Source organism: Plectropomus leopardus, chromosome 19 (genome assembly GCF_026936395.1).
Source record: "Plectropomus leopardus strain MGB_pleo_1.0 chromosome 19, ASM2693639v1, whole genome shotgun sequence".
Taxonomy (NCBI): Eukaryota; Metazoa; Chordata; class Actinopteri; order Perciformes; family Serranidae; genus Plectropomus; species Plectropomus leopardus.
In genome coordinates this window covers 25,883,730-25,902,142 of record NC_142194.1, presented here as the reverse complement: position 1 = coordinate 25,902,142, position 18,413 = coordinate 25,883,730, and the positions used below count along the sequence as shown (strand labels likewise).

At 39.1% G+C, this 18,413-nt stretch overlaps 1 protein-coding gene across 8 annotated transcripts in view; it reads left to right on the top strand.

Annotated features, from left to right (window-relative positions):
- The window catches only part of myocd (myocardin), a 173,889-nt gene that overhangs the window by 78,647 nt on the left and 76,829 nt on the right, over positions 1-18,413 (top strand). The window lies entirely within an intron of this gene.

The following is an 18,413-nucleotide window of genomic DNA, read 5'->3' as shown; positions in this document are numbered from 1 at the left end:
GTGTTTAATATAACATTAATATTTCTGCAAAATTGTCCTTAACCTTAAGTTAAAAAAGTGGGTTTTTTTTTTGTTTTTTATTTGATTATTGTTAAATCGGTCTTAAATTCCGTCCCTGCTGGTATAAAAATGTCTTAAAAAGTCATAAATCTAACATGCCTTAAGCTGTGGGAACCCTGGCTTTGACACCTATTAAACAAGACAAGCATTTTAGCTAGTCCTCCTTAGGCATGCTGTGTCTGATCTGATGAGGGTCAGAGGAACCAGAACAATTTGGAGATGCACATCTATTCATAACTTCCCGGGAAAAACAACTGGCAAAAAACCCCACACCTGGCCCACGTCAAGCAGCTTCATAAAATGGCGTCGTGGTGAGGCGCTCCTGCAGCATGTCACGTTTGAATGTTTGGGTGGAAGAATGTGCTGGTGTGTGTCTCATGTGCTCCGTGTGTCTGCTGCTCTGCTCATGATAAAAGGTCACAGTGGAATGGGACACTTTGTTATAAAATGCTGTGTTGAGCACAGGTTTTCATGCTACTTTCCAGCTACATGGAAATGGGGGATCCATCGACTTATGATTGTCAAATTGGTTGGTTAATTTATCTTATATTACTTATTATTCCTTATTTATGGGATCACGGTGGAAATGTTTTGAAATTGCCGATACTGAGCCATGTAAAGTCGAAGCAGATGCTTTGTTTTACATCAGCTGTCACACAGGTGCTTTTGTGTTTCATGCATAGAAACGTAGAGTGCAGACTTCGTCAACTCTCCAACTCTGCTGTCTGTCTGTCTGTCTACTGCGTGTGTGTAAGAGCAGAGGCTGAGCCCCTCCTGCTGCAAAACACCACAAACCATAAACGACAGCAAAAGCAGTGTGACACTGTTTATTTACATTATTTATTTTATTTATATGCACTCATTTAATTTCGCTTACTGTGAGAGAGCATCTTATGTTTTGCCTATTTGTCTTTTATGATGCATGGTGTTTCTCACTTCCAAGTGCAACAATAGCTTCACCAGCCGCTTGAATGCATTGCTCGTAATGTATTGCAGAGCTATTCTCTTGTCAAGCATTTTGATTGATTCTGTGCACTGCGTAGCTATGATTTACTATCTGGAAGAATACAAGTATAGGATCAGGTCTGTATCAGCCACCTGTATCAGTAGGTGGTCAGTATTAAAGGGGGGGATATAGACATTGCAATATATCCTGAGACTTTCTCTTGCAAAAAAACCAAAAACTTACACAGGAAAAATGGTGTATAGAGGCAAAAATCTAATCTTTAGCTGCATCCCAAGTCTGTGGGTCACACTGCCCGTGTGAGCAGCATGAGTCCGTCATAGAATCTGTTGTTCGGCACCTGTGTTAACAAAGCAGCCACACTGGCGACGTGAGCAGCGCTGCTTAGGTGCAACTCGGCTGCTGCTCAACTGCTGCACATCTACAGTAACAGAGTCTTGCTGATTTTTTGGTTTTCAGCAAAAAAAGACAGTGAATATCACTGTCATACCTCCTTTCACAACAGTTTCAATGTCTATTCCTGTCACACATATGAAGATTTTTTTTTTTAAAGATTATTTTTGGGGCTTTTTTGCCTTTATTCAGACAGGACAGCTTAAGTGTGAAAGGGGAGAGAGAGAGGGGATGACATGCAGCAAAGGGCTGAGGCCAGAATCAAACGCACAGCCACTGCGGCGAGGACACAGCCTCTGCACATGGGGCGCCCGCCCTACCAACTGAGCCTTGGGCGCCCCATAAACATCTGTTTTCTGTGGTTCCTAGCCCTTGTTTCAAGCATATGTTAAGTTATCAGCATCATTATCTATGGAGCTGGATGAGCGAGAAAGACTCTCCCTAGTGAGTACTACACAATTTAACATGCCAGATTTAAAGGGGACAAAGTCAAGATGCTAGCAGCTAGCTAGCTATTGTTCTGTCCATTTACATGGACTGAACTTTGGATGCTGCCTGAGGAAGATGACCGAGGATGAGAGAAATGTTTTGCAACCAAATAGCTGCTAGGCCAAGCATTTTTTCAGCTTTGTTAGCTATAATATGTTGGCATTGTATTTTTCTGCAAACTACGGACATTCCGTTTCATTTGTGCGTTTCATACATATTGTGTCAACATGAAGTGATGCAGTTTACATTGCATGACCATAGATGTATAATAATAACTAGATACTAGATGAACGTATATATTCTGGTGGAATTGCACAGCTGGTGCATTCACCAAAAAGGTTTCTAACTTGTGGTTTCGCCTTGAGAGGAGCTCAGCCTCTGCTGTTACACACATTGAGTGGAGACAGACTAACAGCAGAGAGTTGGATAGCTGACCATTCCTGCACTCTGCGTTGCTGTGCATGAAACATAAAAACACCTGTTGTACAACAAAGGATCCAGTCTGTCTTTATATAGCTCAACACAGCCTTGATCAGCACAGATACAGATCTCTCAGAATGGATCAGGCACTTGATGATCATATTCATTTTTCTCCCTTTGCTGCATTGAATGAACCTCTTTTTATTTTAGCTGTGTCAATATCATTGTCAATGTTAGTGTTACTGGTCATTACATCAGTAGTGTTTGCTCTAATTCTTTAAATTAAAGAATCATTCAGATTCATTCTTTTAGTGTTCATTTAAGGTTACTCAACAGATGCATGTAGCTATTAAATGTATAACAGTGATCATTTCAGTGTCCTTTTTTGATGGAAGCATGGCATATTGCAGAATTTATCTGACATTTAAGGTCAAGAACTTTAGAGTAAAGTGACCTTAGAACGAACATTTGTGAGGAAATGAGATTGTCCTCTGAGAGCCATATAAAAGCAGTGAGGTAATGAAGCTGAGCTCCTTGGAGTTGCCAGGTCTCATTCTGGAGCTCACACTGGAGTCGTGTCTTAACATGAGGGGACTTGAGCAGGCGTCAAATGTGTTCGCTGCCACTCATAATTACTGTCACCTCACCGCTGCCATTTCCTGGACCACTTTAGTTTGTTTTCTCGACTTAAATGCATTTGAGAAGAGGGTTACGTCATCGCCCGTGTGCCTCGAGGAATCCGCACGACACGCGTTTGTAGAAGTGATTAAATGAAAGCACCAAGGTCAGAGTGACATTTCATATTATTGCAAATGGATTTTTTAAACGGTCACAAGAGAGGGGAACTTTCGTTCTCATAAAACATCAGCTGCTACCATGGTTGTTATTAGGGTGTCACTAAGAAATTCACATTTAGTGAAGTGTCTGTGCTATAGACTACAGTTGACATAAAGCAGATGTTTACATTATGTCTGGGATTTCAAGGTTTTTCATTTCTTTCCGAACTCGAAGGTAGTATATGAGCTGCACATGGATTACTTTAGCTAAAATGTTGCAATCTTTGCAAAAAATATGTGAAGTTGCTGAAGGACTCTCTCGTGTCAGAGGTGTTAACATAGTCTGTGTTTACACGTGTGTGTGTGTCTGCTTTAAATGGAGATGACATACTACTCAATCATACACTCCTGGATTATGTCATCAAAGACTTTCTCGTGAAATACCAGAAAAATTGCTGTTTTTGACTGCTAACCCTCATAAGCAGTCAGATGATATTGTCATTTCTCTCCTTTAACCGCATCTGTTTTTCCTACAAAGCTGCTGCCATCATTACCTAGAACACTTTTTGACTCCCAAGCACCTAGTGTAATGTAAATATTGCTTCTGAGGGATATGGCTTCCTGGAACTGACATCATGGAGACGCGTTATTATTAGCAAATATCAGATCGATGATGTGCTTATCATCTCTCATACTCCGAGCATTACTACGTCTGTTCGTCCCGGTCACAGAGTGCATGTGGAGCATTTTTGGGCTATTTCACTTGCAAACACAAACAAAACATCGATCAATTTTACTTCTAATGAAGTCTCATGAACACAAAAAACTTTATCTGAATACCAAAATCTTGTTATTATCATTCCTGAAGTAATACAAATGTTACATGGAATACCCTGTGTCCATGAATTAGACAGCTGACATGTTTTGGCTAGTAGTGCACTGTCTTTAAATATTTGCTGAAAGAGAAAAAACTAAAAGTCGAAAGATGTAAGCTAACACGATATTTCAAATAATCAGAATCTTGACTCTTTAAATGTGCAGAGAAATATGAACAAACATTTATTGTATTATGCATTTTTTTTTAAAAAATAGAATGTAGTATATATAATATATATATAATATACCTGAAAACCTCTTTACAGTTGTGCAGTACTGAGAGGATATGTTGAGGTCACATTTGGTTTGTTAAAAGAGGCATGTTCTGTATCATTTAGCGTCTTGGGGGAGTAAAAGGCCTAACAAATAATAAAAATAAATGATTTTAGTTTGGGTTTTTGGGTGTTTTTTCCACATTAGCACAACTCAAAAATCAAATGAAAGGCCTGGGAAGAGACACAGATTTAGCTTATTTTTTAAATAGAGATATCAATCTTCATATTGGCTCTGCCACATGTTTACTATCAGCTCAGTACCAAGAATAAAATGTTGGCATTGTGTGTTTCTGCCACTGCTGGCACCTTTTATACATATGTTGTTGTTCAGAGGAGGAGGAGGGGATGGTGGTAAGCTTGACAGCAAGTTGAGACAGCTGGCAACAGGCTACTGTTTGAGATCAGTTACATCAGTGGGGACAAAAACAGGTGTTTTTAATAGCACTTTGGGACATTGGCACTTTTTGTGAGCTTTTGGGACATGTAGAGCCATATTTGTATTGATAAAATTAGGTGTTTTTTTAACCAGGGCACAGGACATTTCCAGTCATGTTTGTAGTGACAAAAATTGGTATTTTTTCATTAGATTGAGACATGTATGACAATAGGGGATATTGTTATGAGCATATGGAACATGTCCGGTCATAACTGTAAAAGCATGTTTTTCAACCAGACATGTCCAGCCATGTTTGTAGCGTCAAAAGCAGGTTGTTTTTTCTTTTTTTTTTTTTTAAACAAAACTGGGAAATTTTTAGTGTTTGTAACAACAAATGATCTAATGAAGTACTCTATTGGTATGGGTACTGCAGAATTGGTACTGGTATTGTAGTTTTTGAAACAATACCCTGCCCTTATTTCCAGCCATGCTTGTGATGACAAAAGCAGGCATTTAATAATGAGAGTCTGGGACTTGTCCAGTCCTGTTTGAAGCAACAATTGCGAGTATTTTTTAAAAGAGTTCAGGACACTTCTAGCCATGTTTGAGTAATTTAATGCAGATGACATAAAAAACAAGTCTTCATACTAACCTGTACTACTGGTATTGTCTGGTAGTACAGATAGTAGTGTGGGTTTTATATGTCCAGGTTGGAGGAGACCTGCAGTGACCCCAGTACAGTGAAGATGAATGGAAATTTAGCTTGTGGTGCTCAAAACCTGACTAAGATCTGGAAGGTGATGTTAAGAATAAATGTTCCTAATGTGCTTTTTTAAAGACCTGGGTAAATAAAATCTAAACCTTGTCAAACAAAAGTGATTGGAGACCACTAGTTACATTGAAGGAAAGAAAAAAAAAGAATATTAATCTGTTGATTAGATCTTCTGTTGATAGATGATTTGTCTATGAAACGTCTTCAGATTGCTTGTATACACAGTTGTAGTCATGTAAATGTGGATGCTAGGGCCAGCAAAACAACGAACCAATCATTAATACTGTTTGTGAAGCATTCACATACTTTAAGAATGATGAATTTAAATGTTTGCTGGCAGTCCAGGTCAGCTCACCAGGTTCACTGGAACTGATCTGATAGCAAATTTATATCGCCGTGGATAATATAACGTCCGTTATCACAGGGAATCATGTCAATGAAGTTTTTAGTTTCCTGAAAATAAACTACATTATCTTTCAAATACCTTCACATTGGCTTGTTTACATCATTTAGTTTCCAAAGAATCCTGCTAACGTGTTTCATCTCTTAACATTAGTAAAACTAGATCCATTACGGACATAAAACAGCGATGTTAGAGCACATTTACGAGGCGGTTTATGGCCAATTTCACCACTTCTCTGTCATTTAGCTAGAAGACAATGTGAGTGCAATCAAAGCTTTTCAGAATGGTCATCGAAGGAGCGGGAGTCTTTCTCTTGTAGCATATACCTGACTTGACTGTTTGCAACGGAAATTGTGTCTTCTTGTCCAACTGGGATTTGGCCCATTCTACACGGTGACACACGACAGGACAAAGGCGGAGTAAACACACAGTAGCCTCTTAGCTTGCAACCTGACAAACAAAGGCAGTATTAATTGTCAACAGTGTTTTTTTGAGACAGGACACTAAAGGAAGCTGGGGAATGCATGGAAATGCTTGAATGGAAAGTGGCAGAGTGGATTCCAGGGAGGTCTGCGACTGTTATGCTGCTGATGGGTATGGTGCGTTAAAGCTTGTCACACAAAGCCCGGCAGAAGTACACTCTCTGTAAACTTTCCGGGAGCTTTTTAAACACAGAGAGTGCCAGCCTACCCAACCAGAGACGGAGCGGGAGGCACAGCCAAAATGTCACAGTCGCACACACTCAGCCACGGTGTGTGAGATTATACGGTTCCTTTGTATTTATATTACCTTATGTATTTAGATTACATGGCTTCTTTGTATTGAGCAAGTTAAACACACAGGCCATTATTCATGATGCCAGCAGGGAGCCTGTTAAGCAGCACGGAGGCTGCTGGGTCCTGGACCAGTGATGTCACAGAGGTTATTGCAGGATAGGCAGATAGGTGTTTGGCAGATGTCTCTTTGAGCGCAATCTTGGAGCGGTCCGACACTGATAAGCCTCTGGGGACAACAGTCAATATTTTGGGAGTTGCGATGTATCCATCGCATATTGGAGCCAAGACTTCCTCCTCGATGCAGCACTGATTTTGCGTTCTGACTCTCCAGATACCATAACACTTCCCATACCAAAGTCTTGTCCCCGTTATCTACAGATTCTGCATACATGTTACGTATACAGATATCTACAACGGCATACTAGGGCCAATGTAGATTTAAAAAAAAAGAAAATGAAAATAAAAGGCCATATTCTGAGGAAAAAACCCTCAGAATTTCAAAGATTAATGTAAAAATTTGCAAGAAATAATGTTGACTATTCTCTGAGTTCAGAAAGTTGCAAATTCGTGAGTAAAACTCTGAAAAATTGTGCTATTTTTTGTTTGTTTTTTGGGGGGTGGGGGGTCAAAAACTACATCACTTCACTGTGGATCAACCTCATCACACAGACGCTGCCACCCTCCGTGTGTTATGCCTGCAGTGGATAAATCTATCAAATCATACTTTGCAATTGCATTTAGCAATAAGGAAATAATCCTGATTTTAACCCAGGATCACCAGATTATCCTCAGCATCCGGATTTTGAAGAGACATTGCCATGAACGGGGCTGGAATGGTTTATCCAAAGGGAAGTGATGTGGTTCTTCGATACCAAGAAAACAAAACAAAACACCCCCACTATTTTTCTAACTTTTTTCTTCTATATATCCAAATTTCTTCTTGCAAATTTCTGACATTAATCTTAGAAAGTTTTTTTCTCTCAGAATATTGTCCTTCTGCTGTCACAGATATCTGTTTCTTTAGATTACTGTCAATGTCAGGTGTAATAGATAATGATAAATAGATAAATGAATACCTGAAGCTTAGGTATTTTTGCAGAACTGACATCTTGCAGCTCTGTATGAAAGAAAAAATCAAAATTATAGTGATACAGAACCTGGTGACCTTTATTTTGATGTGTTCTTTGCAGCCTATGCAAACAATAGACTACAACTAAGGAATATACGCATGCTTTTTTAGGTGGATTAAACCAGTGACGGACAAAATATACATAATTCTTATACAGTGTTATCAGCAGCAGAAAAAAAAATTACTAAAGGGCCGTCCACACCAAAAACGGTAACTGAAAATTGGAAAGAAGCTCTTAAAGGCACTGTGACTGCCTATTCCAGGCTGCACCAATGAACCGCTATGTCATACAGAAGTAATAATTAAACATGAAATAAGGATTCATCTAAATTTCTCAGGGTCCAGACTGCAGACCACCACATGGCTTGTGTGTTTTATTGATGACAAGTTCCAGTTTCCTGGTGATAACTGTGTTGCCTTGAAAATTATCACAGTTTGGCTCAGAAACATGTTTCCTGCAAAAGCCCCAAAGCTCTTTAAATTGGTCCTTGGTGTTCCTGTAAGTTGGATCAGTTTTAGCCCAATTCAGAGGAGGTCAGGGTCACTTCTCCTCTTTGTTTCTTTTTTTCATTTCGTAGTTTTCTCATTTATTCTCTCTTGCTGTAAGAAAGACAAAGAATTCGATTAATTTTAATCACACTTCCTTTTACTACCATGTTTCTTTTTACAGTAGCAATAAAATGTTAAAACTTTGCACATACTTTGGTTGTAAATCCCCTCAGCATGTGTAGCGGAAGACATACAGCAACACGAAGGTGCAAATCATGCATATTGCACTGCTACCTTTCTAACACAGACCATTTAACTCACTGCATGTCTGCCTTTGTGTCTTGGTGTATGCACATGTGGGAGTTCCAGTATTGATATTTAGATATCCCGCAGACCTTTGACCTCCTCAGGTTGCCTTCCTCTGCAGCTCAGCTTGGAGCTGTAATATCTTCTGGCACCAGGGTGGGAGGGACACGGATAGGGGAATCTGCTCAGGGCTGCTAATGTTGGAGTAATATTTCCTCATCCACTACGTGCCACTGCCTTTGAAGTATTTGATGAGTTCTGAGGACGGAGTGGGAATGGAAAATGATGGATTCATAGAAAGCGTGCTTTTCATAACACTCTGGACACAACTGGTGAACTGTAAAATATTAACAGATCCTCTTCTCTGGAATATCTTAATCTTTCTTGGCATGTGCGACCAGACAAGACACGACGCAAGCCCCGGCTGCTGCTGCTGCTGCACGCCATTCCAGCTCATTTCTGTTAAATGTGTGCGTAAGTGGGTCCGGGACATCTTCCACTGTTTTCACTGTGAAAAGTGTTGATGAAACGCCCGTGGCTCGATTCCTCATGTGATTGATGTGGATAAAGGCCGTCAAGCTAAACATTTTGAAGGAGGGAAATACTAGAAGCCCAGCTGCATTGACAAGAGCAGAAACATGTCGGCCTGACTGCGGCTCCTCACTTACCCTCTCATACTAATCACTAAATTCACACACTTAGTGCAGCCATTTGACAGAAGTTTGGAAGATGTGTTGAAGCCACAATACGCTAGATTATTTAAGTGAAAATAAACACAAATGATGAGTCTGAAACTTAAAGTAGCTCTGCAACAAAGACACATACATCACCAAAATGAGGCCCTGCAGATATGCTGTGTTTGCACAAATGTGTTTCTGGTGTCTGATTTGGACAATTCTCCCCATAAAAAGACAAGGCATAAAACCTCAGGGCAAACAAACTTTGTGCTTTCACTCAGGAGTTTGCTGTTTGTGTCCCCTGTAAAACCAAAAATCAAGGTCTTTAAATAATGATGTTGTGTGCTGGTGTGTGTAGCATGCTGCGCTAGTGTCATTAACACCAAGTTCACACTGCAGGCCTAAGTGGATTTTGCTCCCCCAAAATAACCCAGATTTGATTTTTCTTATGGCCTTGTGAACAGCACAAATCACATGGAATCTGATCTTTTTGAAATCAGATTTGGGCCACTTTCATGTGGTTCTTAATCAGATACAGATTTGTTTTTTTTTAAATGTGACCTCAGTCTGAACAGCCATGCAAACCATAACATAATTCAATATGACTTTTACATTATTATAGATCCTTCTATAAGAAAACTCAAGAAAGAAAAAAAAACTCTAGGGGTGTTGGTAGCTGAGTGGATAAAGCAGGCACCCGAAGAGTGAAGGGAGCGTCCCTGCTGCAGTGGCTTCAGGTTTGACTATATTTATTTTTATCTTTTACCTATTAGTTTTCACATGCCTCTGGTGTTTTCTCACTTATGGTAGCATTTTCTTAGTTTTAATGAGTATTCTTTTTTAGCTCTAGAGACTGACGAAGCCCTTTGTCTCATTTGCATACCGCCCACGCTGGTTTTGGATAAAAGTACTTCGTAAATGAGGTTGATTTGCTTCTTCTTTTGCCCGTGGAGTCATTGAGGGTGGAAGCTGGAATTACTGCTAAAATGAAAGAAAAGCCTTGTTTTCATTCTTTCATAGCAGTTAAAATCAGCCTGAAATTGCATGTGAGCATTGACAGTTGCCATAGGTAGAGACTGACAAAGCCCTTTGTCACATTCACCCACTGCCTGTGCCTGTTTGGTGCCGTCTTGTTGTTCTTTTTGGAATGCGGGCCACATAAGGACCATGACTGGTCACACTGGAGTCTGATATTGGCCACATTTTAAACAATAATGTGAACAGCTAAATTAAAGAATCGGATCTAGAAAAAAATCCAAATTGAGCACTAAGGCTTACAGTGTGAACATAGTGTATGTTAGTAACAACTGCACTTATTTTAAGCCAAACCATGATGGCTTTTACTTAATCTAATCTAATGCTTTTGATACCTAAACCCAAGAAAGTAAAACTAAAGTGTTGGTTAACAAAAAACATACTTAAAAAATAAATTAATTAATTAATTTTAAAAAGACTATACATTTACCCCATGTTGGCCACTGATCAAGTGTTGGTATTTGACATTTTGGAGTGAGAATGTGTTGAAGTTACACATGGATATTTGTGGCAAAAATAAGCACAAAGAAAGGGAGCAATACAGGTATTTTAAAAACCCCTTTACAGATTCCAAGTAAACCTTCTTACTCAGGCTATTTGTGTCATAATTGTCTTAGCATTGCATTATAAATGCATAGAAGCAAACTATATTCCCTGCAGGTCTCGTGTTTAGTTTATGTTTAGCAGACAAAAAAAACAACCTTTTTTTTTTTTTTTTAAAGGGAGCAGTTTTATCTGATTATCACCACATACACAAAGGTTCTTTTGTTTTCTACTGCCAGAGGGTAAACAAAAAAGCCAAGAGATATGAGGATAAAATGCAAACAAGCTCCTGGTCATGTATGCTGTCTTTTATTCAACTTACAAATACAAATACTTCACAGAGTTTTTGTGTATTTTGACAATATTAATAAGAATAATAAGATTTTTTACCTGTTTTTTTTTTTTTTTTAAATTCAATTTTGGCACAGATAAATTTTATTTTATTAAAACGCCCCATTATACTGCTCAAAATGGGCACAGTTGTGCTGCTGTATATAAATATCAATGAATTAAACACTTTTTAATAATTAAGAGGAGCTGTGAACATACACTGAAACACTAAACCACCACTGTTATTACATGTTGCCTGCCTTTCACAATGCGCAGCAAAAACATTTATTGTAGCCTTTCCTTGTTTATTTGAAACATCTGACCTTTCAACTTTCTCCGACGCTCTATCTGCCATAAGTTACAGCAGCTCTGTATATGCATCAACTGTCACCCGCTGCTTTTAGGGGCCTTCTAGACTAAACCACATTGGTCATAAAATAGGTAAAAGTAACAAAAATGTTAGGCTTGTTTAATGCAGTTTCAAATAAATAAGCTTAATAATCCTGTGTCCTATAATAAATCGCAGAATGAGCTGAGGCAGAAAAGGTGCAGCGACAGCGCTCAGCATTTTATCTTAATGTCTTATTGATTTGTTTATTTTCTTCAAAGCTGCTGATTTTTTTTTTTTTTCCATTTTTTTAACATCCTTTTCATTGGTGCGTTCTTTCTGCTTTCTGTTAATTCCCTCACTTATTATTACCTACTTGAGCTTCTAAGTTTGCACAGCACTAGAGCACTGTCATCGTTTATAAATCCCGTAAATGGGGGATGAAAAAGGCCACTGGGCTTTTTTGGATAGTTCTTCAAAAGCTCGGGTCTGTGTTTACAGGTTGAGAAAGGGCTGGGCTCTGGGATGTGGAGCCTGCAGTCTTTTACAACGTTGCCTTGTCTGTCACTTGACAGTTGACTGCCGTACAGCTATCCCCCCGCTCAGCAAACAGTCCTGTTATATTTTCCATTCGAAAAATCCAAGGGGTCACCAGTGTGTCTGACTGTGTTGGCTGAAGCCAGATGGGGGTTTTCCTATAAACAAGTGTACAGGCAGTATTTATACAGACTGTGGCACCTGACGCCATAACACTCATGACACTCTGTTTAGTGGCCAAAGTTGCCATAACTCACTTTAGAGAATTAAGTAAATATTTTCATTATGGCCATGCCATTGTTTATTATAGAATGGCAAAAGATCTAAATCTTGCCAAATCCTCTGTTAAAAAATCATTTAATAACAACTTGTCTAAAGTGAAGCGCCATGTACATAAAGCCGATTTCTTTTCATTATTCGCAAGTCTATTTAATTTCAAACAAATCCAGAAACACCACCTGTTTCAACAGCAGTGTGAGGAAAGGCACAGGTTAGAGCAGAGCGCTGCACAAAGTACAGAGTGAGGGAGGATAAAAGCATACCTCTGACCTGGTGAGGGGCGCATTGTCTCATTCAAATACAGTATGTCACCCATCACAGATACAGACTCACATTCCACTCTGCTAAGTATTATCATGCAGCTGGATTAAAGCCGCATGAGACATAAGGATGCACTGTACAGTATTGGATGCTGAAATTATTGGAGATTACCATTTGGCCTGATAACGATGTGAGGGAGAGTTCAGTCTTGGAGAAAAGCCTTTATGATAAAAGCATTCCAGCAAAGAGTGTTGGTCAGTTTGGTGGAAGTCATAAACATGTGGAGCTGTATCATAACAGCACTTTAACAAAGCTGGAAACAGCCAATTATGGTGCTCCCATTAAAATGTACAAAACAAATGTTGTTAAGCAGAGGGGATGATGGTAATGAGCTCAGCTGGAGGATCCCCCATATTGATTGCAACATAAATTCACAATCATCAGTTGGGAATCCTGGACTAACCCCAACATAAATACCACTGGCCATGACAGCCTCCTGTAAATTTGGCCGGGCTTCAGCTAGGCTGGTGGTCGCCAGCAAGCCCCGGAGAGTGTGAGAGAAGCAGGAAAGAGACAAAAGGAAAGAAAACATACCATAATGCTTTATCAATGAAAGATGGCCAGGACTGATGAAGAGATTCAGTAAAGGCTAAGTGTGTGAATCTCTGGCTGGAAATATAAAAACAGAAACAAAAGGTGCATAAAAGTTCACCACAAAATACTGGAAGTTAAATAAGATGAAATCTCAGTTACAGTAAAGCTGCAAATGAATGCAACAAGAATTCTGTAATGTTATTTTAATGCATTGTTATACTATAATAGGAAGTAGACTACAACAAACCAATAGCCCACCTTTAGTGTTCGTATGATTTAAAAGTAGTACCTCTGTATTTTTCCAAACTATGTCATTGTCAAAAGAATGAGATGAGATAGCCTCAGTGTTTATGACGCCACGAAAACTTTTTGTCATGTTGTAGTCTGTAATTCAACAGTACTTAAAGTCAAATTGAACTTCAATGGTACATTTTTAAATCATTTTTCAAGAAGCCCATGTAGTGTTGGTATTAGTGGTATTTAAGACATCCGCCCCTTTTTAACACTTAACTTTAAGTTGCTGTTAAGTTTGCAAAAGTTTCAAATAATGAAGTAAATTATTATTTAAAAAAAAAAAACTTTGTGCAAAAACCTAAGGCTTCGAACCGTTCTAAATAATACTGAATACTCGTTCCCACATTTTTTCTTGGCTTCAAGCTGACTCATAGTGCATTCTTTTATATGGTCGTCTGCTCCAGGTACTGCAAGTGTTTACATGACATAGCCTAGACTGCAACATTAAGCTCCATACCAACGTCGGGATGAAGTAATTTTGGTTGCGGTTGTTGATTTCTCCCCAATTTCAGATAATATTCCTTTAGAAGCTTTTGTCAGGGACTTTTTTACAGGAGAAAGTTCTGCTATACACAGTCATTTCCTGGCTGCAAGTACACCGCTACATAAAGGTAAACTTTATGCTAACATCAAGGAAGAATGAAGGGTAATCTTGGTTGCCAATTTTGTTAATTTTTAATACCTCTGCATCAGCAATATCCATGGATGGAGGCATTATGTTATTGGGTTGTCTGTCCGTCCGTCTGTCCATTCCATTCTGGTAAATGCTATACCTCAACAACACTTTCAGGGAATTTCTTCAAATATAGCACAAATGTTCACTTCAAATCAATGATGAGCTGATGAGATTTTGGTGGTCAAAGGTGAAGGTCACTGTGAGGAGAGCTATTGGCGCCCCTTATTGGTGGTTTTAAAGGGAAAAGGTGCAACTATGCACAGCCATTTGCCAGCTACAAGTACACTGCTATTTATAGCCACATTCTAACATTAGAGAAACATGTTATCTTGGTTGCTGATGTTAATTTTTGTCAATTACAGATCACATTCCTGCTGGAACATGTGTGGTTATTTAGAGACTTTGATTGGTGATTTTTAACTGGAGAAAGTGCAGCTTTACACAGTCATCCACCAGCTACAAGCACACTGCTACATGTATCTACATGCTAACATTGGGAGAACATGTAAACTTTGTCACTGATGTTAATTTTTTCCCAATTTTGGATTGATCTTGTTCACATAATCTTTGATAAGAGTCCACAGGGAACCTAATTTATTATCACAAATCTGTAAGGGCTGGGGTTGCATTCTCCATAATTAATAGGTCCAAGAAGTCCCTCAGCCAATGAAGTTTATTCAAACAGTCTGGTTTTGGCCAGTCTCATCTATTTTAACTATGTTTCTGAGACAAGATGTCTGTTGGTTTGGGTGAGAGGTTAGGTACACCCTGCACACATTGCCAGACTTTCAAAAAGTTGTATGCTACATATTGTGCTACATCACTGACAAAATCTATACCATGGCGTCCTTAAGTGTGACATCACACATTTTGAGAGCAATAACTTAAACAGTGCCAGGTAATAAAGATAAACATTCCACATTGCAGAAGACATAGGAGGGGGTCGTAAACATCCTGAGACGAGTGGGACAGATAATACAACAAGCATGTGGCCCGGCCGAGGCAATCAACAAGAGGTAAACTCTTTAGTGGAACCTCCTATCAGCTCATCTTGATGGAGCTCCAAGTGCCACGTGTCTTGGCTCTTACTGTGTGGACACAGAGATACAGGCCACCATTCACTCAGCACTGCGTCAGATAGCATCAGGCTTTAACCTGCTTCTTTTGAAGATTTCCTTTTCTCTTTTCTCATCCACACTTTTCCCTTCAAGCCTCTTTGTAAATGGGCATTTTTCCTCATTCAATCTTGTGTCGTAAAATCAGCAGATTCACCGATAACTTATCACAGTATGAGCCAATATGAAACATCATTATTGTTATCCTCTTTTTGTCTGTGAGGCAGTGTTCTCCTAGTGGGGGTTGTCACTGTGGTATAAATTGTCAGAGAGGGCCCTATCTGACTCTGGGTGGGCTTTTAAGCCAGGCCCATCAGTTAAGGCTTCATTAAAGAGGTTCTCCTGATGCTCCACGGAGGAGTCCCAGTCTCCTCTAGCCTTTTAACAGACTATGATTTACAATAACTGTTGTCTTGTTTCTGAGGTAAATGCATGGGATTGTTATTGTTTGCCCCGGCTCATGTTTATGTACAGTATAGCGTGCAACCCCTTTTTGTTCCTTCAACCACACTCCACGTAATCTGTGTGTCAAGATATGGCCTGAGTAGATGCAGCGTCTTCAACGTTGTTTCTCAGAAGAGGCGACTGAAATCCCAGAAAACTTCCGGGGCATCCTTCTCTGCATTTTTACAACAGACCATGCAACATGAAGAAGTTCAAATTCATGTCCTGAGAGGGTTTGAAGATAACCTGGGGCTTTCAGATGATAACGCACCCTTCAGTGGTCATGTTGAAGGGCTTTGGCAACACAGGCTCCAAACAGCTGGTTGTCTCTAAAAGTGCTTGGCTTAATGGACACTGTTGAACAGACACAGTTAACTTCTCTATTGATTTTGACCAGAAGACTGTAGAAAAACATGGGTGTCACCCAATATTTTTGAAAGGAAGTTTTGGATCCTAGATTTGGGTTTTGGATTTACCACCATCTTGGCAGTTAATGGAGCCAGACATTATGAATATAGGCAGATACCCAGGTACCATGTGGAGTCTGGGCTGCTGTTGGCCTTTGTATGGCTGCCAGATTGCACTAGGTTTTTTGGTGGACTGATAATCACCTCCAGTTCATAACACACTGGCTAGTTTTTGGCCAGTGGAATCAGCCCAATTTGGAAGAGAGACCCAAGCGTATCATTCATGAGTCATCAGATTTATGACGTTAATTTTAGGCTACTTGGGAAGCAAGTGAGGCCAGGGTGAAAAGGGCCAAGGAAGCAATTTTCACTTTGGTTGAGATTTTTGATACAACTGTTATGCACTTAGAAATGCATTGAGCATTTTTTGAAAGTAAGGACTTTTTATTGATATAAGAACAAGAGCAGCCTTGAGTGACATAAGTGTACAGTAGTTGGTTAAACATATGCAGCACCGGCAACCCAGCTGGCCGACAACTTTGTTAGACATTGACATTTGGTTGAATTTAGGTTGTGACTTTGGTTGACCAGAATTTAATGTCAGAACAACAGTTAAAATCAAGGTCATTTTGACATAGAATATTGACAGAATATACAGATGATGTTGATATTTTTTGGTTTCAAGTTGTGTTGTGAAGTAACCAAAATCCAATGTCTTTTGAACATCTCATGCATCATCTAGATAAAGAATGATGACATTTAGTCATAAGGTATGAAGAACAAAACCCTCTGCAAAATGTCATCATGTTAATGTCCCCATGTAAATTTCTAAAGTCATTAGATATTTAAAGTATTGTAAGACCAGTTATCATTACAACCAAAATGTTATGTCTGTCCAACGTAAAAATCCAGTGTTTTAATGACATTATATTTATTTCCTGTGCTAGCCAGGAATCATCATTTAAAAAAAAACCAATAACAACGTATTCAAAAATGAAAGGAAATATGGTAGTAAGTAAAATACAGACTTTACTGGGCATAAATGCAATGGTGGAAATACAACAAAACTGCAGAAATAGTGTTCTTACATCACTTCAGCGTTCCTGTTCAGGGTGCAAACACAAACAGAAAAAAGCCCTTAATGGTATGTAGTTCTGATGGACTTCTCTAGTAAGTAGTTCCTCTCAGGGAGTCCTTTGAATTGAATTGTCTGTAAATGCCTTTTGACTTTTTATAGTGGGCTTTACAGTTTTTGAGACACTTTATTTGCAGTACACTGTACAGTATAACACGTTGGATGAGGTATACATGGTGGTCCATTCAATCCAGGTCTGATTTATGTGAACCGGCTGAACTGAAATTTGTGTCATTATGTCATGCTCTGGCAATTATAAAAGTAGCCTAAGTCACTGTGCTAAGTCCAACTCAAACTGCATTAGTAATGAGCAATATGACAGTGTGATTAATGAATAATATCTTTGTAAACTTACTAATGAAGCAACAAGTGTAACACAGGTTGTGTAATTTGCCACCGAGCCGAGGCAACCAGTGGTGGTAACATGAGTGAGCTGAAATTTAAGCAGAGGAGGGAGAGGGGAGAGTATTGCACGTTCTGGGGTGATGAGAGAGACCACACAGTTATTCTATTAAAAGACTAAAACTGCACCAATATAGCAACATTTTGGATTTAAAGCTGACAACAGATCTCCTTACTGGCTGCAGGTGTGTGAGCTGAACTTTTGTTGGATGCTATGTTACTTTTTACTCCTGTCACTTGCTTTGAAAGCGCTGCAGTGGCAGAGGGTTGAAATGAGGAAATATTTCTACGAAACCTACTTTTTTCACTACAAAAACCTTAACAGTGTCAGCTGGCTGGAGGGAGATTGCTAGGAAGCTGAAAGTTTATGTTAAAGTAAATGACGAACTCTTCAAAAAAAAAAAAACTAGGCTAACGTTTTTGGATTTTGGACATATTATGTGTAATTTCCAGTAAATATCACAATAGAAGACATGTTTTCTGCTTTCAAAAGTAACGTTACAAGCAGGAATATGATAGCTATGTGGTTTATTTACATTAAGTGATTGAAGTGCACATTTAATAGATTCAGGTTGGACAGAGAGGTCTAATGTAATGTAGTACTATGTGATAGTTAGATACCAGACACCAGAAGCCAAACACCAGACCAGTTTACCGGTCTGGTGTTTGGCTTAATATCAAACCGGTCTGAAAATTTTCACAGTGGCCCAACCATAGTGTAAGTCTAGGTTGTTTGATCTCAAAATGTTATTTTTCTTGATATAAAGATTCTGAAGTAAAACTACAGCCTAAACAGTCACCTAACCTACTGAAGGAGCTTTTTTAAAAAACTATTTTCATAGGCCGTTACAT